Source organism: Triticum aestivum, chromosome 1B (assembly GCF_018294505.1).
Source record: "Triticum aestivum cultivar Chinese Spring chromosome 1B, IWGSC CS RefSeq v2.1, whole genome shotgun sequence".
Classification (NCBI taxonomy): domain Eukaryota; kingdom Viridiplantae; phylum Streptophyta; class Magnoliopsida; order Poales; family Poaceae; genus Triticum; species Triticum aestivum.
In genome coordinates, this window is record NC_057795.1 from 193250302 (window position 1) to 193275993 (window position 25692).

Below are 25692 nucleotides of genomic sequence, written 5' to 3' on the forward strand. Positions count from 1 at the left end.
TTGTGGCTTGGCCTTCTACCCTGACTTCTTCATGAATGGATCATTGGTAACTGAGCATGCATAGGATTTTGATTTGAGGTAGAAGCCATGTCTCATGTGAATGCATAGGGAGTTTGAACAGGAACAAAGTCACCTCGGTTTCAATAGCATGCACACGACATCTACTAATTGGTCCAATTGGCGCTTGTGGGGTTGGTGTAGGATTCATGGTGATGTCTGATGTCTACTACGCAACCTTCTTTTTGTAGACGTTGTTGGGCCTCCAAGTGCAGACGTTTGTAGGACAGTAGCAAATTTCCCTCAAGTGGATGACCTAAGGTTTATCAATCCGTGGGAGGCGTAGGATGAAGATGGTCTCTCTAAAAAAAAACCTGCAACCAAATAACAAAGAGTCTCTTGTGTCCCCAACACATCCAATACAATGATAAATTGTATAGGTGCACTAGTTCGGCGAAGAGATGGTGATACAAGCGCAATATGGATGGTAGATATAGGTTTTTGTAATCTGAAATTATAAAAACAGCAAGGTAGCAAGTAACAAAAGTGAGCGAAAACGGTATTGCAATGCTTGGAAACAAGGCCTAGGGTTCATACTTTTACTAGTGCAAGTTCTCTCAACAATGATAACATAATATATCATATAATAATCCCTCAACATGCAACAAAGAGTCACTCCAATGTCACTAATAGCGGAGAACAAACGAAGAGATTATTGTAGGGTACGGAACCACCTCATAGTTATTCTTTCCGATCAATCCATTGGGCTATTCCTATAAGTGTCACAAATAGCACTAGAGTTCGTAGTAAAATAACACCTTAAGACACATCAACCAAAACCCTAATGTCACCTAGATACTCCAATGTCACCTCAAGTATCCACGAGTATGATTATACGATATGCATCACACAATCTCAGATTCATATATTCAAACCAACACAAAGAACTTCAAAGAGTTCCCCAAAGTTTCTACCGGAGAGTCAAGACGAAAACGTGTGCCAACCCCTATGCATAGATTCCCAAGGTCACGGAACCCGCAAATTGATCACCAAACATACATCAAGTGAATCAATAGAATACCCATTGTCACCACAGGTATCCCACGCAAGACATACATCAAGTGTTCTCAAATCCTGAAAGACTCAATCCGATAAGATAACTTCAAAGGGAAAAATCAATCCATTACAAGAAGGTAGAGGGGGAGAAACATCATAAGATCCAATTATAATAGCAAAGCTCGCGATACATCAAGATCGTGCCAAATCAAGAACACGAGAGAGAGAGAGAGAGAGAGAGAGAGAGAGAGAGAGAGAGAGAGAGAGAGAGATCAAACACATAGCTACTGGTACATACCCTTAGCCCCGAGGATGAACTACTCCCTCCTCATCATGGAGAGCGCTGGGATGATGAAGATGGCCACCGATGATGGATCCCCCTCCGGCAGGGTGCCGGAACAGGGCCCTGATTGGTTTTTGGTGGCTATAGAGGCTTGCGGCGGCGGAACTCCTGATCTTCCTTCTGTTCTGGTTTTTTTTAAGGTTTATAGGAAGGGCTGGCGTCGGTTTCATGTCAAGGGGGCCCACGGGGTGTCCTTGAGATAGGGGGGGGGTGCACCCTGGGGGGGGGGGGCACACTCCACCCTCGTGGTGGCCTCGTGATTCCCCTCCGGTAGCTTTTCGTTCCAGTATTTTTATATTTTTCAAAAATATTCTCCATTGATTTTCAGCGCATTCCAAGAACTTTTATTTCTGCACAAAAACAACACCACGGTAGTTCTGCTGAAAACAACGTCAGTCCGGGTTAGTTCTAATCAAATCATACCAAAATCATGTAAAAATATTATAAACATGGCATGAATACATCAAAAATTATAGATACGTTGGAGATGTATCAAGCATTCCCAAGCTTAATTCCTGCTCGTCCTCAAGTAGGTAAATGATAAAAATGAAATTTTTGATGTGGAATGCTACCTAACATATTTATCCATGTAGTCTTCTCAATTGTGGCAAGAAATTAAGATCCATAAGATTCAAAACAAAAGTTTAGTATTGAGATAAGAACGATAATACTTCAAGCATACTAACAAGGCAATTATGTCTTCTCAAAATAACATGACCAAATAAAGCTTATCCCTATCCCTACAAAATCATATAGTCTGGCTATGTTCCATATTCGTCACACAAAATACTCAAATCATGCACAACCCTGATGACAAGCCAAGCAATTTTTTTCATACTTTGATGTTCTCAAACCTTTTCAACTTTCACTCAATACATGAGTGTGAGCCATGGACATAGCACTATAGGTGGAATAGAATGGTGGTTGTGGAGAAGACAAAAAGAGGGAGATAGTCTCACATCAACTGGGCGTATCAACGAGCTATGGAGATGCCCATCAATAGATATCAATGTGAGTGAGTAGGGATTGCCATGTAGCGGATGCACTAGAGCTATAAGTGTATGAAAGCTCAAAATAAACTAAATGGGTATGCATCCAACTTGCTTGCTCATGAAGACCTAGGGCATTTGAGGAAGCCCATCGTTGGAATATACAAGCCAAGCTCTAATGAAAAATTCCCACTAGTATATGAAAGTGACAAAATAGGAGACTCTCTATCATGAAGATCATGGTGCTACTTTGAAGCACAAATGTGGTAAAAGGATAGTAGCATTGCCCCTTCTATATTTTTCTCTCATTTTTTTATTTGGGCTTCTTTGGCCTTTTTTTAGTTTCCTCACATGGGACAATACTCTAATAATGATGATCATCACACTTCTATTTACTTACAACTCGAAAAATTACAACTCAATGCTTAGAACAAAATATGACTCTATGCGAATGCCTCCGGCGGTGTACCGGGATGTGCAATGAATTAAGAGTGACATGTATGAAAGAATTATGAAAGGTGGCTTTGACACAAATACGATGTCAACTACATGATCATGCAAAGCAATATGACAATGATGAAGCGTGTCATAATAAATGGAACAGTGGAAAGTTGCATGGAAATATATCTCGGAATGGCTATGCAAATGCCATAATAGGTAGGTATGGTGGCTGTTTTGAGGAAGGTATATGGTGGGTGTATGGTACCGGCGAAAGTTGCGCGGTACAAGAGAGGCTAGCAATGGTGGAAGGGTGAGAGTGCGTATAATCCATGGACTCAACATTAGTCAAAAAGAACTTACATACTTATTGTAAAAATCTATTAGTCATTGAACGAAGTACTACGCACATGCTCCTAGGGGGATAGATTGGTAGGAAAAGACCATCGCTCGTCCCCGACCGCCACTCATAAGGAAGACAGTCAATGAATACCTCATGCTCCAGTTCACCATATGTGCATGCTACGGGACTCACAAACCTCAACACAAGTATCTCTCAAATTCACAATTACTCCACTAGCATGACTCTAATATCACCATCTTCATATCTCAAAACAATCATACAGAATCAAATTTCTCATAGTATTCAATGCACTTTATATGAAAGTTTTTATTATACCCTCTTGGATGCCCATCATATTAGGACTTATTTTATAACCAAAGAAAATTATCATGCTGTTCTAAAAGACTCTCAAAATAATATAAGTGAAGCATGAGAGTTCACTAATTTCTATAAAATAAAGCCACCGCCGTGCTCTAAAAAGGTATAAATGAAGGACTAGAGGAAATGGCAAACTAATCCAAAAGATATAAGTGAATATCAATGAGTATTCGAATAATTATGAAACTGTGTGAAGACTCTCTAACATTTAAGAATTTCAGATCTTGGGGATATTATTCAAACAACAAGAAAAACAAAAATAAAATAATGACGCTCCAAGAAAAACATAACATGTGGTGAATAAAAATATAGCCTCAAGTAAAGTTACCGATGAACGAAGACGAAAGAGGGGATGCCATCCGGGGCATCCCCAAGCTTAGGCTCTTGGTTGTCCTTGAATATTACCTTGGGGTGCCCTGGGCATCCCCAAGATTAGGCTCTTGCCACTCCTTATTCCATAGTCCATTAAATCTTAGCCAAAACTTGAAAACTTCACAACACAAAACTCAACAGAAAATCTCGTGAGCTCCGTTAGTATAAGAAAATAAATCACCACTTTAAGGTACTGTTGCAAACTCATTCTAAATTCATATTGGTGTTATATCTACTATATTCCAACTTCTCCATGGTTCACGCCCTCCGATACTACTCATAGATTCATCAAAATAAGCAAACAACACGTACACAACAGTCTGTAGTAATTTGTAACCCTCGAATACTTCTGTAACTCCAAAAATCCTGAGAAATTAGGAAGTCCTAATAATTTTTTTATTAATCTTCTTAAAAAAGAATCAACTTAAAATCACGCTTATGTGAATTATTAAAATTATTTTCATAAGCGCAAAAGTTTCTATTTTTTAGCAAGATCAAATCAACTATTGCCGTAAGCCACCCCAAAGGTCTTACTTGGCACTTTATTGAAACAAAAGTTATAGAACATGATTACTACAGTAGAATAATCATGTGAACACACAAAAATAGTAAGGGTAAATATTGGGTTGTCTCCCAACAAGCGCTTTTCTTTAATGCCTTTTTAGCTAGGCATGATGATTTCAATGATGCTCACATAAAAGATAAGAATTGAAACATAAAAGGAGCATCATGAAGCATATGCATAGCACATTTAAGTCTAACCCACTTCCTATGCCTAGCGATTTTGTGAGCGAACAACTTATGGGAACAAGAATCAACTAGCATAGGAGGGTAAAACAAGCATAACTTCAAAACTTTCAACACATGGAGAGGAAACTTGATATTATTGCAGTTCCTACAAGCATATATTCCTCCCTCATAATAATTTTCAGTTGCATCATGAATGAATTCAACAATATAACTATCACATAAAAGCACTCTTTTCATGACGCATAAGCATATACTTTTTATTATTCTCCACATAAGCAAAACTCTTCTCATTCGGAATAGTGAGAGTATCATAAGAAACTTGAATACTGTAAATTGTTTCCACATTAAAAGAATAATGCTCAGAAAAAGGGTATTCATAATCATGACAAGTTTTATAAATATAATCATCACTACTTTTTATAACATAAGTGTCATCACAATAATCATCATAAGTAGCAACTTTGTTCTCATCAAAATCAATTGAAACCTCTTTCAAAATAGTGGAATCATTACTAAATAAAGTCATGACCTCTCCAAACTCACTTTCATAATTACCACAATAAGATTCAACACCCTCCAAAATTGTGGGATCATTACTTCCTAGAGTTGACACTCTTCCAAACCCACTTTCATCAATATAATCATCATAAATAGGAGGCATGCTATCATCATAATAAATTTGCTCATCAAAACTTGGGGGACTAAAAATATCATATTCATCAAACATAGCATCCCCAAGCTTGTAGCTTTGCATATCATTAGCATCATGGATATTCAAGGAATTCATACTAACAACATTGCAATCATGCTCATCATTCAAAGATTGTATGCCAAACATTTTATTCCATTATTATTCTAACACTTTGGCACAATTATCGGAATCCTTATTTTCACGAAAGAAATTAAAAATATGAAGCATACGAGGCAATCTCAATTTCATTTTTTAGTTTTCTTTTATAGGCTAAACTAGTGATAAAACAAGAAACTAAAAGATTCAATTGCAAGGTCTAAAGATATACCTTCAAGCACTAACCTCCACGGCGATGGCGCCAGAAAAGAGCTTGATGTCTACTACGCAACCTTCTTCTTGTAGACGTTGTTGAGCGAAGTGCAGAGGTTTGTAGGACAGTAGCAAATTTCCCTCAAGTGGATGACCTAAGGTTTATCAATCCGTGGGAGGTGTAGGATGAAGATGGTCTCTCTCAAACAACTCTGCAACCAAATAACAAAGAGTCTCTTGTGTCCCCAACACACCCAATACAATGGTAAATTGTATAGGTGCACTAGTTCGGCGAAGAGATGGTGATACAAGCGCAATATGGACGGTAGATATAGGTTTTTGTAATCTGAAATTATAAAAACAGCAAGGTAGCAAGTAACAAAAGTGAGCGAAAACGGTATTGCAATGCTTGTAAACAAGGCCTAGGGTTCATACTTTCACTAGTGCAAGTTCTCTCAACAATGATAACATAATTAGATCATATAACAATCCCTCAACGTGCAACAAAGAGTCACTCCAAAGTCACTAATAGCGGAGAACAAACATAGAGATTATTGTAGGGTACGAAACCACCTCAAATTTATTCTTTCCGATCAATCCATTGGGCTATTCCTATAAGTGTCACAAACAGCCCTAGAGTTCGTAGTAAAATGACACCTTAAGACACACATCAACCAAAACCCTTATGTCACCTAGATACTCCAATGTCACCTCAAGTATCCACGGGTATGATTATACGATATGCATCACACAATCTCAGATTCATCTATTCAAACCAACACAAAGAACTTCAAAGAGTGCCCCAAAGTTTCTACCGGAGAGTCAAGACGGAAACGTGTGCCAACCCCTATGCATAGATTCCAAGGTCACGGAACCCGCAAGTTGATCACCAAAACATACATCAAGTGAATTAATAGAATACCCCATTGTCACCACAGGTATCCCACGCAAGACATACATCAAGTGTTCTCAAATCCTTAAAGACTCAATCCGATAAGATAACTTCATAGGGAAAACTCAATCCATTACAAGAAGTTAGAGGGGGAGAAACATCATAAGATCCAACTATAATAGCATAGCTCATGATACATCAAGATCATACCAAATAAAGAACACGAGAGAGAGAGAGAGATCAAACACATAGCTACTGGTACATACCCTCAGCCCTGAGGGTGAACTACTCCCTCCTTGTCATGGAGAGCGCCGGGATGATGAAGATGGCCACTGGTGATGGATCCCCCCTCCAGCAGGGTGCCAAAACACGGCCCCGACTGGTTTTTGGTGGCTAAGGAGGCTTGCGGCGGTGGAACTCCCGATCTTTCTTCTGTTCTAGGGTTTTAGGATTTATAGGAAGGGATGGCATCGGTTTCACGTCAAGGGGACCCACGGGGAGTCCACAAGATAGGGGGAGCGCCCTGGGGGTGGGGTGGGGGGGGGGCGCCCTCCACCCTCATGGTGGCCTCGGGATTCCCCTCCAGTAGCTTTTCGTTCCAGTATTTTTTATATTTTCTAAAAATATTCTCTGTTGATTTTCAGCGCATTCCGAGAACTTTTATTTCTGCACAAAAACAACACCACGGTAGTTCTGCTGAAAACAACGTCAGTCCGGGTTAGTTCTAATCAAATCATACTAAAATCATGTAAAAATATTATAAACATGGCATGAATACATAAAAAATTATAGATACGCTGGAGATGTATCAATGTCCCTCCCCCCATTGGGAAAAAATTGTCCTCAGATCAAGAGCCTCATCATCATGGAATGGAGATAAATTGGCGACATTGAATGTATCGCTAATGGAGTACTTGTCGAGTGGGATGTCATACTATTGTTGATCATTTGGAGAACCTTGAAGGGCCCATCGACTCTTGTAAGCAATTTGGACTTGCGCTCTTCCAAAAAGCGGTCTTTGCGTAGGTGGAGCCAAACAAGATCCCCGGGTTTGGAATACCATGGGCTTGTTTCTTGATGTTGATCTTGGTGGTGTGCCTTGGTACTTGAAGCTTGAAGGTTGGCCATGTATATTTCTCATTTAATCAGCTTGGTGAGTTGCGTCTGAAGGAAATATGCTCTAGAGGCAATAATAAAGTTATTATTTATTTCCTTAATTCATGATAAATGTTTATTATTCATGCTAGAATTGTACTTAACCAGAAACTTAGTACATGTGTGAATACATAGACAAAACTTATAGTCCCTAGTATGTCTCTACTTGACTAGCTCGTTAATCAAAGATGGTTATGTTTCCTAACCATATACATGTGTTGTAATTTGATGAACAAGATCACATCATTAGGAGAATGATGTGATGGACATGGCCCATCCATTAGCTTAGCATTATGATAGTGTCAGTTTCATTGCTACTGCTTTCTTCATAACTTATACAAGTTCCTCGGACTATGAGATTATGCAACTCCCGAATACCGGAGGAACACTTTGTGTGCTACCAAACGTCACAACGTAAATGGGTGATTATAAAGGTGCTCTACAGGTGTCTCAGAAGGTATTTGTTGGGTTGGCATAGATCGAGATTAGGATTTGCCACTCCGTATTTCGGAGAGGTATCTCTGGGCCCTCTCAGTAATAATCATCACTATAAGCCTTGCAAGCATTGTGACTAATGAGTTAGTTACGGGATGAAGTATTACGGAACAAGTAAAGAGACTTGCCGGTAACAATATTGAGCTAGGTATGATGATACCGATGATTGAATCCCGGGCAAGTAACATAATGATGACAAAGGGAACAACGTATGTTGTTATGCGGTTCGACTAATAAAGATCTTCGTAGAATATGTAGGAGCCAATATGGGCATCCAGGTTCTGCTATTGGTTATTAACCAGAGAGGTGTCTCGGTCATGTCTACATAGTTCTCGAACCCGTAGGGTCCGCACGCTTAACATTCGTTGACGATATAGTATAATATGATTTATGTATGTTGGTAACCGAATGTTGTTCGGAGTCCCGGATATGATCATGGACATGACGAGGAACTCCGGAATGGTCCGGAGATAAAGATTGATATATGGGATAATAGTGTTTGGTCTCCGGAAGGGTTCCGGAATTCACCAGAAGGGGTTTCGGATGTTTCCCGAAATGTTTGGGTACGAGAACACTTTATTTGGGCCAAATGGGAAAGCCCACAAGGTTTTTGGAAAGCGCAAAAGGAAGTTTTGCAGAGTCCAGGGGCTAGACGCCAGGGTCCCTGGTGTCTAGGTCAGACGCCGGGAACCCTGGCGTCTGGCCCTGGAGTTCGAGAAGGACTCTTGCCTTTCGGGTGAAACCGACTTTGTGGAGGCTTTTACTCCAAGTTTCGACCCCAAGGCTCAGCATATAAATAGAGGGGCTGGGCTAGCACCTAAGACAGATCAAGAAACACCAAGCCATGTGCCGGCAACCCCGTCCCCTCTAGTTTATCCTCCTTCATAGTTTCCATAGTGCTTAGGTGAAGCTTCGCAGAGATTGTTCTTCACCAACACCGTCACCACGCCGTCGTGCTGCCGGAACTCATCTACTACTTTGCCCGTCTTGCTGGATCAAGAAGGCGAGGACGTCATCGAGCTGAACGTGTGCTGAACGCGGAGGTGTCGTACGTTCGGTGCTTGTTTGGGACGGATCATGAAGGTGTACGACTACATCAACCACGTTGATAAATGCTTCCGCTTTGCGATCTTCAAGGGTATGAAGATACACTCCCTCTCTCGTTGCTATGCATCTCCTAGATAGATCTTGTGTGATCGTAGGAATTTTTTGAAATTACTGCGTTCCCCAACAGCGTCCATGTTGACATGCTCTTGTAGAGGAAAGTGGAAGTATGTCCAATGTTGACAAAGGGTTGAAGTGATTGTGTAACAACCCACGACCAAGACCTTCCATATTTGTGATATGTTCTGGCTGGCAAGCCATGTGATGCTTGTTTTATTTTATTTTGCATCATGCATGATCTCCATCCTTGTTATGCTTGTTTGTATTTTACTTTTTGTTCTTGTGTTTTGTAACTCCCCCTCTTGATCCTTCCAACTTGGTTTCACCCAAGTTACAAAACCCAAAGTGCAACTACCTTCTTTCCCTATTCATTTATTTATTTTGATTTGAATTTTCACTTCTTAAATTATTTCCCAAACCTTGTTCACAAATCATTTACATTATGGCCAGCAACCCTCTCAAGTTTCAACCCATTTGGACTCCATTTGAATGGGTTTTCAAATTCAAACATAATGCATGCATTCATTATATTTGGTTTTTTACTTCCTCAAAAATTCTACAAATGTGCCAATAATTCATATTTAATGTGTTGAGCCACCTCCTAAAATCTCATTCAATTCCGAGTTCATTTGCATGGGTTAAAAATTCCAAACACTTTGAATAAATTCAAACTTGGTAATTTCCAAGCCCGTCCAAATGTTCCCAGACCATTTTTATTAAATCCAGCATATTTTTATGGTTCTAAGGAAAATATCTTCCTAGTGAAATTACATATCTAGCCCTGCTCTTCTTTCTCTCCAAGTTTTGTTTCAAAAGAAAATGAAAAACTAACGAAAGAAAGGAATTGGATAACAGAACCAGCTCGCCAGCGCACATCCTACCTACCCTCGTTCCTACCCTTTTCTCATCATCCGGCCACCTTAACCATGCAACCACTTGGCCATGTGGCGCTGCTGGCCCCACCCATCAGCATCATGGTTACATGCCTCACTCGCCTTTCTTCCTCCTCTCACAAAAGTAGCCGAGCGCAGCGACCATGAGCGCCCGAGTTCACGCCGTGCTCACCCAGAGTCCCTCGCCCTTATACCTGGCCATACCTCAGGCCGGGCCGGGCTTTGGGCCAGGCCTAGCCAAGCCCGACGCAAAAAACCCAGGCCCGGGCCCGGCCCGGCCCGGCCATTGGGCCTGTTTTCTGGGCCCGAGCCCGACCCGAACACGTAAAAGCCCGTCGGGCTTCGGGCTGGCCCGGCCCGACCTTCAGAAAAATGTGAAAACGATGGGCCCGGGCCCGGCCCGGCCCGGCCTTCGGGCTCAAAATCTAGGCCCGAGCCCAGCCCGGGGGCAGCGTCGGGCTGGGCCAGGTCGGGCCGGGCCGACCGGGCCGGGCTTCCCATGGACAGGTCTACTCGCCCTTATCCTCCCCTCTTGCTTCGCCAGCCATACACCAGGAACCCCCTATCCCTTTACCCTCTTCCAAGCCATCCCCAGAAACCCTTGATCTCAGAATTCAAAGCCACCCGACGGCGCCCGCGAGCACGCCCTCGTCACGGGCGTGCTCTCTGTCTCTCCCACACCTTGCCACCATGTCCATATTCTTCCTCAACATCGACTACGTCCTCTACGTCCACTACATCACCGAGGGATGCAAAGACACCGTTGCCATCCTCATCTTCCTCTGTGACCACTGCATCTTCGTCATCGATTCCGTCCGACTCCCTCCACCTCGCAGCAAATGGAGCACACCCACATGCTCCTAGTGAGCACTCCTTCTCCCCCGTTGTTTTCCCCTTTTGATTCCACCATGTAGAGCTTGTTTGCACACGCGCCTGAGAGCACCGCCGCACGACATGGTCTCCGGCAAGGGTCTCGAGGTCCTCTGCTTGTCTTACTCGCACCACTTCACTCACAGGCGTCCATAGATCCTTTTTGCACTGCTAGTTCTATCGTTTGCTCGCTGTGTTGCTGGATCCTTGTGCTCATAAAGCATGCCTCCGTGGAACCTCGTTGACAGCGAGGATTTCGTCCACCCCTCGTCGTGTATACGAGTGAGGAACCTTTAGATGCGCCTCGTGTATATGCTGTTGTTACCCCATGTCGTTGGTTTTGGTCACTGGAGCTCCTTTGGTGAGCCCCTCTGCCATCCTGCTCGCGCGCCGCTATTTCCCCTCTGCTTTTGCTCTGCTTCGGCAACACATGTGTACCCCACCGTACGATCTGTCTTGGTCGCTCAGGATTAGGTCACTGCATACCCCTTCGCTTCGCTCGCCCTCATTGTCAGATGACTCGCTGACATGCGGGGCCCATCTGTTGGCGCACAATTACTTCATTTGGCATCGCACGCGTATTCTACCAAACACACGCACACATCGGAGTGGTTGCGACCATAGTCTATCACCGGATTGACCAGGTTCCTAATACACAGAGCATTTTCTCCATTTTATTTTCTACTTTTCTTTTTCTTTTTCTTATATTCATTTTCCTGGTAGTTTATCAAATGCATTAATTAAACTAAAACCTGACCAATTCAAATCTACCTAAATTTAAACTTGCACATAGGCATATTATATATCAAAATGGGGTAAAAATCCAATGATTAGGAATATGCAATTTTTTTCTTGTTTTGAGCATGCTATAATTCCTGGGAAGTGCAATTTTGCATTTTAGTCCCTATTGTTTGTCCATTTGGCAAGTTCTTCATACATGCTCCAAATTGAGCAAATTATATATGCATCTTTGCTAGAATTTTTACCATGAATCTAGTGGTGCACTTTGTTCTCAGATTTGAGCAATCTAAATTCATGTTTGTCTCAGATTTGTGCAGAACACCCTTTGTCTTGCACCTTGCACACCTTTTGTATTTCAACTTCAAATCATATATATTTTATATGCATTTGTGGTTACTCTTTCCACTCTATCCAGTAGCACAAATGGAATGCATTTTGTTGCGCACACTATCATTTATTTCATGGTTACAATTGTGGCCTTCCCAAACTTGTTATGATGATGTCCTTGATATTTGATTTTACCTTGCTTCCCCCCCGCTCCCGCGACACGCCCCACGCGCGCGTCTAAGGGCCGAGATCCACCACCGGCTCTACTCCTCCTTCCCCTTTGGCTCTTCTTCTCCTCGCCTCCGCTGAAGGGTGTTCACCGGGCTAAGCCCATGCGACGCTGGCGGCGGCGGGGCCTCACACTCCCTCCCCTGTTTGGTACTGGCGATGCGGGCAACGTTACTCGTGGGGGCCCAGGGTCTGGCGAGGCCCTTGGCGGCAGGGCGCAGATAAGGCGACTGGGAGGCAGTGGTGCGCCCTGCAACGGTGGCGGTTGGGGCCTGCCCATGGTGGCATCGGAAGGTGGGATTTGGCCAGATCCATCCCATCGGACTCCAGGTGGGTCCCATGGGGGCTGCATCTCTTGGCGGCACGACTGATGTAGCTTTGGCAGCAGAGGTGTGACCGGTGGTTGCATGCTCTGTCGGACCTAACGACTTGGTCCCTGTGTGCTACGCAGGTTATGGCAGCGGTCCGATATGGTGGATGCTTTGGTCATGGTCTACGGAGGCGCGGGGAGGTATGATGGCCTCCATGCTGCTTGGTGTCTACACGGCAGCTCGGCGGTTCCGACTGCACGGACGGTTGGCTTCTCCGCCGGCATCAGCTCGTTTGCAAGAAGATTGTTTCAGTCTTCGATCCTTCTCCTCGACATACGAGCGGTACTTTCATTGAAGGTCTGGCCCTCTCCCAGCTGCGGTCCATCACCCATCTCGCGCCCGGGGCTGAAGAACCAGGGTCGCCCTGTGCTCGGCTGCAGGACCGTGCTTGTCCCGCACCAAGTGCAACTTGATGGGTCGATGGTGGGCATTTTTTGGCCAGCCTATTGGGTCTTGGCGCTGGGGTCCATCCAGGGGTGTGAAAGGCGGGGCCTTTCCGCTCGTCTCTTTGGTTGGGGTAGCAGCGTGACTCGAGTGTGGTGGTGTCAAGGTCTTGGATGCCGAGGCGGCGGCCCTGGTGGTGGTAGTGCGGTTCTCATGGGTAGAGCTGTGGCTAGGTGCTGCCTGGTGGCCATGGCCGTGTGTGCGTCGTGGTAGCTGGGGTTTGGCATTCAGTGTCGATGAGTGTTAGCCGGGGTGAAAACCTGTTCAGTCTTCGGTCGGACCGACGGCGGCGAATCTCGTTCTCTTCTTGAAGGTGTCATCGCGGCTCTCATTGCTTGTCATGTTGCTCTAGGGGAAACTTCGATCCTTGGATCAGGCGGTGGTGGTGCTCTGATGTCGTAACCTTCCTGAAGGCGCCGCCTTGGAGCCCACGGTTCGTCATATGCGGCTTCATCTCTTCACGGTGGTGTGTTCACGGTTGGAGCCCCGGTTGGTCTTGTAGTGCTAGGGGTGGTGTGGTTGCACTCAACGCCTATGTATCATGTCTTGGGTGTGTGCGTGTGTTGTGGTGGCATGAGTTTGTACCATGTTGTTGTTGATCGTTGCTTTATATATAAAGCGGCGTGAAAGCCTTTTTCGGTAAACTAGTTATGATCATACGGGTAGCTCCGTAACTTTGATCGCGATGTTCTTTATGTGCATTTGCACTAGAATAATGTTTAGATTATTTTTTTGCCATGCTCATGCATCATAAATAATCCATTCTCATTGTTCAAGTTGCTAGAAGTTGTTTACATTTCAAAACCATTAAAATGACATGAATGCATTTGATTGAAGCATAAATGACATGCCCTGTTTGTTTACCATGTCATTTGGTTATTTCCTGTTTTGCTTCTTGTCATTAGTTCACATTTCGGAGTTGCATGGATTTGTTTGACTACTTCATTGTTTCTATCTTCTTCCAAGAGGGATTCCAGGCAAGATGATCATTAGCTTAGACATCATTACCAGATTTGCTCATTAGATGTTTCGATGCTATCATTTGGTCTCGCTAGCTACCACATGTTTGAAAGCCTCTGAATTTCCATGATAAGTTGCTAACCTCCACTACATATGCAAACAATTGTTTGGCTGTGTTATCGCTTTGCTCAACCCCTCTTACAGCTTGATAGTTGCAGGTCGTTCCATCATTGGGACATAGATATCCTTGGCTATCTTTATATCATGCTATTTAATTAGTTCATCTATACACTTGGTAAAGGGTGGAAGGCTTGACCCTTTGCTTGGTATTTTGTTCCACACTTGCCACTTTAGTTTCCGTAATACTGGTGTTATATTCCTTGATGAGAGCTCCTATATTGTGTGGGGTTTATGGGGCCCCATTGATCACTTTTCTCTAGAGTTGAACTTTTCCAAGGAGATCCAACATTGGGTTTAACATTTGCCAACATAATAATTAAATTAATCATAATGTGTGATGACATCCGAGGGTGCTTTTAATTCCACATAAGTCGGGCGAGCGCCAAAACACAACCATTGGTCCACCCTACCTAGTAGACTACGACGCCCCGTGTAAACCAGGGTCTCAGCTAACTATAGCCTTTGCATAGATCGATGAGTCTGTAGATAGGGAGCGTGCGGTTCTGGACACAGATCTGACTCACCAGGAGATATCCTTGGACTAGTTTGATCTTTTATGAGAGACTTGTACATCAGACTCGGACGATGCTTCGTGCTATCACGATGTTGAGGTTTCCAATGTAAGCATGTGATTAATTTGTAATGGACAAGTTGGAGCACCCCTGCAGGGTTAAATATTTTGGGAAGTCATGCCCACGGTTATGTGGCGACTTGGGACTTGATAACTGCTACTTGTGATAGGCGTTTGGATTTCCCAAAGAGGAAAGGTGATGTAGTATAGTAGCAGATAGTATTTCTCTTAGTTAAGAACCTAGGTTTATCGAACCAGTAGGAGACACCACACAAACACTGTAAGAAGTACCTGCACACACACACACACACACACACACACACACACACACACACAAAGAAAGTGCTTGCACCCAACGCAGGCAAGAGGGTTGTCAATCCCCTTCTACTCGTTAATTGCAAGGATTAAATCTAATAGTGGTAGGTAGATAAAATAAAAAGGAAAATAAAAGTAAATAAACTACATCAAGTATTTTTAGGGTTTTCATAAATATAAACTGAATGGACCCAGGGGCCATAGGTTCACTAGAGGCATCTCTTTCATGATCATAGCAATGATGGGTAAGCAAATTACTATTGGGCAATTTATAGAATAGTGCAAAGTTATGATAATTCTTCATGGAATGGTCAATATATAGGCATTACATCCGAGACAAGTAGACTGTTAATCTCACTAAATCTACTACTATTACTCCACCCCTTGACCGCTATCTAGCATGCATCGCAAGGTATTACATTCATGACAAACAGAGTAATGCTTGAAGCAAGATGGCATACCAAATAATACTTTCGAGCCCCATCATTTTGCCCTTAGTAGCAACAATACAAATATGTTCCTTGCAACTCCTCCTATCAGAAAGTAAGGACACCACAAGATTTAACATACTACCAAGCACCTCCCCACTAAAGACAAAATAAATTTAATTGGCCAAATAAGATGGATAGATTGGAAAGAAATACACAACTATAAAATCACACATAATAAATCTCAAAAAAGACTCAAATACTTTCAATGAATAATCTAGTCATAAACCCACAATTCATCGGATCCCAACAAACAGACCACAAAAGTTACATCGAATAGATCTCCGAAGAGATCATTGTATTGAAGATTGAAGAGAGAGAGAGAGAGAGAGAGAGAGAGAGAGAGAGCAAGAGAGAGAAGCTACTACTATGGACCTGTAGGTCCTATGGGAACTACTGACACATCATCATGGAGGAAGTAAGGTTGATGAAGATGGCCTCTGTGATGGATTCCCCCTCCGACAGAGTTCCGACAGAGGCCTCTAGATGGGATCACGAAAGAACAGAGGCTTGCAGTGGTGATAACATTATTTTGGGTCTTGCTCTAGGGTTTCTAGAATTTAGAGAATTTATAGCGCTGGAATTAGGTCAAATGGAGGCATGTGGGTCCCATAAGATCAGGTGCAGTCCTCGCTTGAGCTTATGTCCCACCACTAGGTATTCTGGCCTTCCCCCGAAGCTTCTAGGGTCTCTTTTGGTCCATGAAAAATCACCATGAATTTTCATCGTGTTTGGACTTTGTTCGGTATGGTTTTGCTACGAAACAAAGAAAAATGCAAAAAACAGGAACTAACATTGTACACTGAGTTAATAGTTTAGTTCCCAAAAATGATATAAATGACATATTAAGCATACAAGATTATAATATAATAGCATGAAACAATAAATAAATTATATATACATTGTAGATGTATTAGTAACCTCCAATTGTTGTGAACTTCAAACTAAATTAACACTAAAACTTGCCAAGCGTGTGTGTAACCTTGATTGTCTTTTCTTGTGAGATTGGGATCAAGAAGAGAACATAGTGGGGTTATGATTGGCTGATAAGTAGGTGTTCAAGATCACTTGTTGATCGTACTAGGTCACGCCCTCTTATGTGTAGTATTTATCTCATCTTGTTCTAGTACTCGTAGGCTAGTTGGTTTACAAATGCTTAGCACTTGTTGCAAACTCGCCACTTAACCTTCTCCATACCCATTAATGTATTGTTAGTTTTGATACCCATGGCAATGAGATTGTTTTGCCCCAAAAGTCTCACAGATACTACAACACTAGATGCATGCATAGGTAAAGCGACGCTCTAACGGTAGTGCAATGTGTTGTTCTATTTGGAGTTCTTCTTCTTCGACGATCATAATATGCATTCCTAATTAGCAGCATAGGATTAGTAGGGTGGACCTTGATTTATTTATTTGGGGCCTCTCTAGGCCAATTTGCTTCTTATCCATACTCCGATCCTGTCTTATTGTTTTGATGATTGTATTGGTGGATCATGATACTTATGTTGTTACCTCCCTTTGTTGTGGCGAGTGTAAGCCAACATAAATGCTCATATCTTATCTCTGTTTGTATGGTATTATGTCGTGATGCCACCTTGTTACCGACATGTGACACTTGCGTGTATGATATTAGTCACATGTTGGGGCATCTCCAATATGCGCTTATATTCTTAGCGAGATTTGCAAGTGTTCATTTGGGCTAGGACTGCATGTTGGGCGTTACAGATTGTAGAAAAACTCAACAATGGGTAGGCTCTCTTTCCACTTTTTGATATTCTTCTTGATGAGCACTCAAAGAAGTTTTGAAAGTGTGCAGTTTACCATCTTTGTTTGGCCAAGAGAACAATAGCTTGATTCCCAACTTGGCTCATGTGTGTTCCAAAGTAACTTATGAACTTCACATATCCTGGACGGTGAAAATGGTCCTGGGCACTCCATCAAGGTGGAAGATTTCCCTGCAAATATCCTTTGAAATCCTTGCCATTTCTAGTCCTAGCTAAGCCAAGCACAAAGTTTGTACTAATATCTTCCCATGGTGTGTAAGGAATTGGTAACGCGGTATAAAGACCATGAGATTGGGACTTGGACCTAGATTTGCGACATGTAGGCATCGGCGGATGAAGCGTCCAACATCTCAGAACATCATTAGTGAATGGAACTTGTTGGAGAGGGTTGCATATGTCTAGTCACGTCCTAAGTGACCCATGAGTCTTCCTCCATGAGATTCCTGCAAAAGCAACACATTTAAAGACCTCTTGGGCACACATTGTTAGAACTCATAAGATATCCATCATTCAATTAATATTTATCCCAACAAGATCCATCTTTGCAATTAGCAAGTGGCGACGCAAAGAAAGGATCGTTCACACATTGTTAGGACAAATTTTTGCTACCATCGGTGGTAGTTACCACCACTTGAATTTTTATGCTGTGCCTGTATGTAGTATCTACGCATACGCATATACATACTACTTTTTAGGTAGTATGTACCATATTTTGAGCATACTCTTTTTAACGTACATATATGTATGTATTACACAAATATAACAAAAAATATGGGCTCATGTGCAATTCTCTCGTGTAACTTTCTTTGAAATATCTTAGATATAGTATATGAACATATTTAGAATGATAAACCAGTATATATAGTCCACATGGTAATATATGAGACATGTGGGGTAACAACCCCTAGGTGGTAGGATGCATTTTTCCTATGTTTAAGCAAGCGTACTACAGTACTGAGGCGAGTGAACTTCTCGTTGCAAAAAACTACACACAATTTTTTGGTACTTTCTCGCTCAAGTTTTTAAACCCTTTGTTGGAACGAGGCGTGTAATATACCATTAGAAGCTATGTAATAGGCGCAACTTCGTCACTCTAATTTTTTTCGAGATTCGTCATGGTTCAAGAGAAGATTCAAAAACGGTGCGGCTCCCGACGAGTCAGCGAGCGTATTTTCGTGTTTTTTTCTAAACCTCTCGTCAGAATGAACCAAATGATACGCCATTGGAAAGATATCGTCGAGGCATAACTTTTATATATATATATTACTTTCTCTAATTCGTTACGGTTTAAGAGCAGTTTTAAAGTTACTAAATCACAAAAATTTTGTTTATCAAAGTTTTTGCAATTTTTGGTACTGTTTCCACTCTAGTTTTTTAACCGTTTGCAGATTCCTTACGATTTTAAATTAACTTTGAAAATGGTTCGGCGGACAACGAGTGGCTGCGTTTGGTTTTTCATGAATTTTTACAAACCGCTCATCAGAATGATTCAAATGATATGTCGTTGGAAAGATATCGACTAGGTGCAACTTTTTCATGTAGAACACTCCCTATTTCCTTGCAATTTAAGAGTAATTTTGAAATTACTGAAATGCGGACACTCTAATTTTCGCGACACTAAAATCGATGAAGGAATTGCATCAGACAAAAAAATGCACTACTTTAGACGAAAACCGCACTACATCTGATGGTCAAGGGAAATTCATGATTTCTTTTGTCGGGCGTAATTTTTCTCAAATGAGGAAGTGAAGCGCGCTTCACATTGGGTGTAAGTGAACCGCAACACTATCGAGAAGTGAACCGCATTAACTTTTTTTGTTGTTTCCGTAACAATTTTTTGCACTTCACATGGAGCGTAAGTGAACCGCGACAGTATCAAAAGTAAACAACGACACAACGTCAAGCAAACCGCATGAGTTTTTGTTGTATTTTTTCTTACTTATTTTTATATGCGTACACCGGATAACTGCACTCCTTTAGATGGATAACCACATTGCATCCGACGGGCAAGCAAACTACATGATTTTCATTTTTCTGTCATTTTTTCTAACTTTTTTTTGAACAAGAGTGGACCGTATAGATGAGGGAAAGTGAACTGTGATATGTATCCAAGTGAACTACATTACTCTTTTTTGTCATTTCCATGACATTTTTCGCACTTCACCTTGGGCGCAAGTGAACAACATAACTCTCCCAAGTGAACAACATCATTCTCAAAAGTGAACCACAATACTTTTATTGTCGTTTCCTAGCATTTTTCATGTAACACGTCTTTGGAACACTGAGAACTTCAAATAAAATAAAAATTGGGCACAACTAACTTTTTTGGTCACATTTCTAATGCAAGCAGTGGCATCCATGTCGGCTTCAGCTTGACCATCAAGTGTAATAGCCTCAGGGGAGGAGCACCGAGCCGAACTGTACCACACCACTGCATCCACGCCGGCTTCAACTTTTTTTAACAATGAACTACAATTTTTCAACATTTTTTTTGAATAACGTGCATCCAACCGAACGGCACCACTTATGTTTTCCCCCTGCAGAAATAAGTAAAATGAACCTAAGAGCAAACCATAGCAGACTGCATTTACAAATTGATTTTTCTTCAGAAAAGCAGAAAAATAGCAAACTTCAGGCGAGGACAGCTTGAACCTCAGATGCTCTTCCTCGCCGTTGGAGCTGGAGCAGACGTCGACCACAACCGAACTGCAATAGAGAGCCGTCCCAACTACAGTGTAGCGACATGTGACTCTCCTCATCATCATAGGAACTTCAAGTATGTCTCTCGCTGCCCGCAAATAGTAGTAAGTGTAGGAGAGCGCTGCACACTGGTGCAAAGACCTGCTATACAAAGGGTTTTAACCCCTTTTCGTGATGGCATTTGGAACCGTCGCCAAGTGAGTGTGGGCGATACGGGGGGGTCCTTCCCACGCGACCCAGAAACCGTCGGGGATAGGCCCTCCTGGCACACAGGCTGGGACAAAATGAGCTCGTGTGCGATCAGGCGGGGCACCAAAACCCAATTGTTTCTGTTCGTATGTACATCCCACATGGTGAATCCCAGAAAAATATTTCCGTTTGTATGTATATCACACACATTTTTTTGTGTGGAAACGTTTGTGCAAGGTGTCCTAATGCAAATAGTTCTCTGCCGAAAGTCGTGTGTGGTTGTAAGTTGATCGAACACGCCTACTTTATAGAAACCGCGCGGGTTGTTTGAGTTCATCACCCACGGTGCTGTTTGAGTAACTGTCTGCAATAGAAAACCCCAATAGGCAGGGTAATTAGCCTATTATTGATAATCCATGTACTAATCAAGTTGATATTTCTTATAAAATACGCCAGATATTTCATATTCGTATAACAGCAACCAGGATTTCATAATCGAATTACATCATATAGATTCGGCACTCAGTTCCGCCATTACAGAACAGCACCAAGTTTCACATGCAACATAAAAAACCTTTGGAAAGTAGCATCATACATGGTAAATAGACAAATGAATCTCATCCGGGAAACTGCTGAAGCGGAAGGCAAATATTGAGCCTTCAGTGATGTTGAATGTCCTTGCAACTTTAGGCTAGTGGCTATGGATAATTGTCCGCCCAACCTTCATCCTCTTCAGCAAGACTTCAATATTCTACTATGGGTGTTGAATGAATACCTTCCTCGCCTCTTGACCATGCATGTGGTTTGAGAGGTAATCATCGGTGAACTGCTTTGAAAAGTACTGAAAACAAAGATATGCATAAATCACTGCTATAAATTTTGAAATGGCGCAAGGGGTAAAAAAGGTAAAAGAGTTAGTACCATCCAATAGTTGACTGATGTCTTCTTCATTGTGCAAACAAAGATTTTGCTGTTATTCATCGCAAGTTCTTCATCCTAACAATCTTTCTGAGTTTCTTAACTTGACTGATATTCATGGACATCTCATTTCCCAATATGCAAAATGGGTCGAATAGTGGGTCTAAGCCTCTAACAGGAGGACCTATATGTGCAAGACCAAATTGTAAGAAACTTAAATATTAGAATGATTCCTACAACTGCACAATAATGTGCTATTATATATCCAAAGGACCATGCTTGAACAAACCTCGATGGTAAACCGCAATGTCTCCCATTGTTTCCCTGCAACGCACATAAGGAAGATCTTGATCAGGTTAACTGAGAGTTGTTATAGTATAAGTAGAAAATGGATTTGGTACATCCAAATTCGATTTATTTCACATTTGTAACAATACAAAATTGTACCCACGGCAAATGAAAATCAAATTGCAGAACTGAACCAAACAGTTAAATGGACAATAGACCAAATGAACCAAAATAGTTAACTAAGCACGGCATTGCAGAATAGAAACATGTACTAGAAGATAAGACAGTTAACAAAACAAAGAATGCTTGAGAACACTACTATGAAATGTAGCAATTGTTGGACCAAACTGTTAACTAAACATTACATTTCAGAGGACCAAAGTGTTAACTGAACATTACATTTCAGAGGACCAAACTGTAACCTGAACATCAGATTGCATATTAACATTACAAAGGACAAATCACTAGAAGGAATTGGTGGTGGGCTCGAGAAAATAGCACAAACTATATTTTAAAGTAGACAACCGCATGGGGTGTCGACGGTGGCCTCGAAGACGAGGTGCTCCTCCAAGATCTGGCGGTCGGCACGCATGACAGCCATAGCGACCTCGTGCACACGTGCGGCCGCGATTTGCTTCTCTGCTGCTAGATGCTACTGAGCTCCATGTTATACCGCGTGCAAAATGGCTGTGGGCGGCCTTAATTGGAGGAGGAGGACAATGATTTCGGCGGAAGGTGTTGCGCCATCAGTCGGGGCATGTGGGACGGGAAAGGAGGAGGATGGTGTGGTTGGGGTGTGGATTACCTGACCATATCGACGAGGCCACGCAGCAAGAAGAAAAGGGTGGGCGGCGAGGAGGCTGCGCAGCAATAAGAAGGGTCGTCGGCGAGGAGGCAGCGCTGCGAGAGGAAGTGTAGTGACCAGATCCCAATGGATCGAAGTCTCTGTGCTTAAGTGTCATCCCTGGATCGGTATGCTGACACACACAGTACTCGAGGAATTATAACAGAGTTCAATCACACACTTATTACATCGAGGTCCTCATAAAGAGTATTTATTACAAAAATAATATGGCTGAAGGCCATCTAAATAAAGTAACCCCGGAAGCTTCAAAGATAAATGAGTCCATCAACTCCAGGGCATAAATGAGTGCATGACAACGACCTAGCACACCTTAATCTTCATCGGAAAACTCGGCAACATGAGACGTTGCAGCCGTGTAGGTCAGCACATGGAATATGCTGACAGAGTCACACTGTAGAGCAAATGAATAAAAGAGACTATATCTACATGCATATTTGGCTAGTGGAGGCTCTAAGTTTAATTTTTTCATAAAGCTAATTTTTCCCTACAACAAACAAATAAATTTTATTTACTACAAAGTTTATGCCATTATTGAGAAGGTTCCTCCAACTCAATCCGAAAATTAACCAAGTATAATCAATAAACCCAATACATTTATTAAATAGAGTGATGAGGTCAACAAAATATTCACTTCTAGAGACTCAAATTGTCCATAATCGGGGACACGGCTAACCATGATTAGTTTGTACACTCTACAGAGGTTGCGCACTTTTCCCCACAAGACTCGACCACATCCATGATCGGAAGATTGAGACATAGTCTTTCTGAAGCATTAACTCTTTACTCTGGGTAGACCGATACACCTACTTTCCCCTACATCTGCTAGTCCACCACTGAAAGAGGTTACACAACTCACTCAACTATGCCAGAGCCCATAATGGCTTGTGGCTGCACACGGAAGTTTCTAGGCATGAAATATCATATGATTCCTTTGAGCCTGGGTGGCGGGCCTAGGGTAATCACACGAGTACTCCGGGATTCCCATGGGCAAGCACCGGTTTCTCTAGGTGCCCCAAACAACCCACCCAGATGTGTATTAAATTTGCCACCTTAATGTTGTCCAAAATTATTATCTCCCGCAACTTTCATGAATCTCACAACCAATCCCCGTCTATGAGCATGGCTAAGCAATTATGAGCATAACGTATATTCCCGGGGTGATCAAAGGTAATAGGTTCCTACCTCATGAACTACAACCAAACCACATGTTCCCAATCCTACTCATGTAAATCTTTGAGGGGTAAAACTAATGCATAGTAAAAAATGCGTATTGAAAAGTATGATCAAAGTGTAACTTGCCTTGCTGACAATCGGAAAACTCTAGAGATTTGTAGTAACAAGCTTCGCACTCTGGAAAATCTATCGTAAAGAAACAATAGCATACATAAGCACTCAAGCAAAAGAATGCAAGGAAACTGAAGAAAAGATCCAGAAAACTCAAAAACAAGCAAATAACTAATCTAAATAGAAAACAAATTTTAACATCATTATAATTATGTGGATTAGTTCTTAACAGAAGGTACATGTGATTAGCTATGATTTGAAAAAAGAATCAACTAAAACGGAGCTAAGAAACTCAAGATAGGAACAAAAGAAGATCAAATTCAAATCTGAACTAAACTCAAATTTTAAATTTTGAAAAACATGTTCAATTTGGTTTACTGGATAGATGGGATCTCTCTGAAGATTTTGGCGTTGGTTTCGTCGAATTTGGACAAACGAGCAAAAATTTGTGCTAGTTTGAAATGTAAGGACTAATCTATAATTAACAACTACGAATAGGTCCCTGGCAGAAAACTAAAAGAAAAAGAAAAATCTATCGAACAAACGTTCGCTACAGAACCTAACAGAATGAAAACCGTTTGTTATAGAAGCTTAAGCGATGAGTGTTCACTAAATAAACGAAAACAAAAAAAAAGATCTAACTAGTTGGATCGAGATCCGACGGTCGAGATGAGATCGAGGGCTACCGGCGGTGGTGGTGGTCATCCGCGACGAAGCGGATGACGGCAAGGCTCCAGCGGCGACGGCGAAGTGTGGTGGCGGCGATGGAGTGCGGCGCGGGCGGTGGCGGCTCGGCGGTGAGTGCGTGCAGCGATGATGGCTTGATGTGGGGAGGAGAAGGGCCGGCGCGACCAGTACTTAAGGGGGGCAAGGCGGCTTGCGGAAGGGGGCAAGGCGGCTTGCGTAAGGGGGCAAGGCGGCGGGGTGGCATGGCCAACCCGGACACGGCGGTGGCAGCGGTGTCGGGTGCCGACCGAGCTCCAAGCGGGAGTCGGCCGGGCGAGGCGGCGAGCTGGGTTATGGCCTGGCGGCTAGCCGGGCCGGCCCAGTTCGGCTGCAGAGTTTTTTTTAACATTTTCCAGAGAGACAAAAACATGCCACTTAAATAAATAAAATCCTAAAAATACCAGAAAAATTCACATAATAATATGGCCTTATTAATGACCTAGTGAACATTTTTCTGGGCCTAAATGCCTAAACTAAAAACAAACATTTTAGTTCTAATTACTCCACAAATAATTAAATAAACTAGCAAATAAAATCAAATAAAATACCCAAAAAATCAAAATTCAATTTCCCATATTTCCTTGTTGTTTCTGAAGAAGTCCTTTTATCTTGTCTCTTTATTTTGAAATAAATGGAAAAGAATTTTGAAAAACAATTTGATCCAATTTACCAAATTTTGATAAATCAAAATTGGATTTTTGTGAAACCTCCAACTCTCTCAAATTGGTCCGTGGGTTGCTTAAGGTCTCTTGGATCAAAATGCAACTAAAACAAAAGAAACAAAATGTATAAATCATGGATGCATATGAATGATCTATAAATAACATCCAAATTGAAAATTGGGATGTTACAAGAAGGGTCGGCGGCGAGGAGGCGGCGGTGCAAGAAGAAGGGTCGCCCGCGAGGAGGCTGCGCTGCAAGAAAAAGGGTCGCCGGCGAGGAGGCGGCGCTGCAAGAAGAAGGGTTACTGGTGAGGAGGCTGAGCTGCCAGTAAGCAGCAGTGAAGGTTTGAACTTGGAAAGCAAGGAGGAACAGTGGAAATGTGGCTTTTGGTAGGAGGGAGGGGGTGGAGAGATAGATATTTCTGCGGTGGCAAAAACTTTTCGCTCGGTGCCGCGAGAAACTGGCGCGCAAGTGTGGTTCAAGCGGGGGCGATGGACTGTAGACGACGAAGCT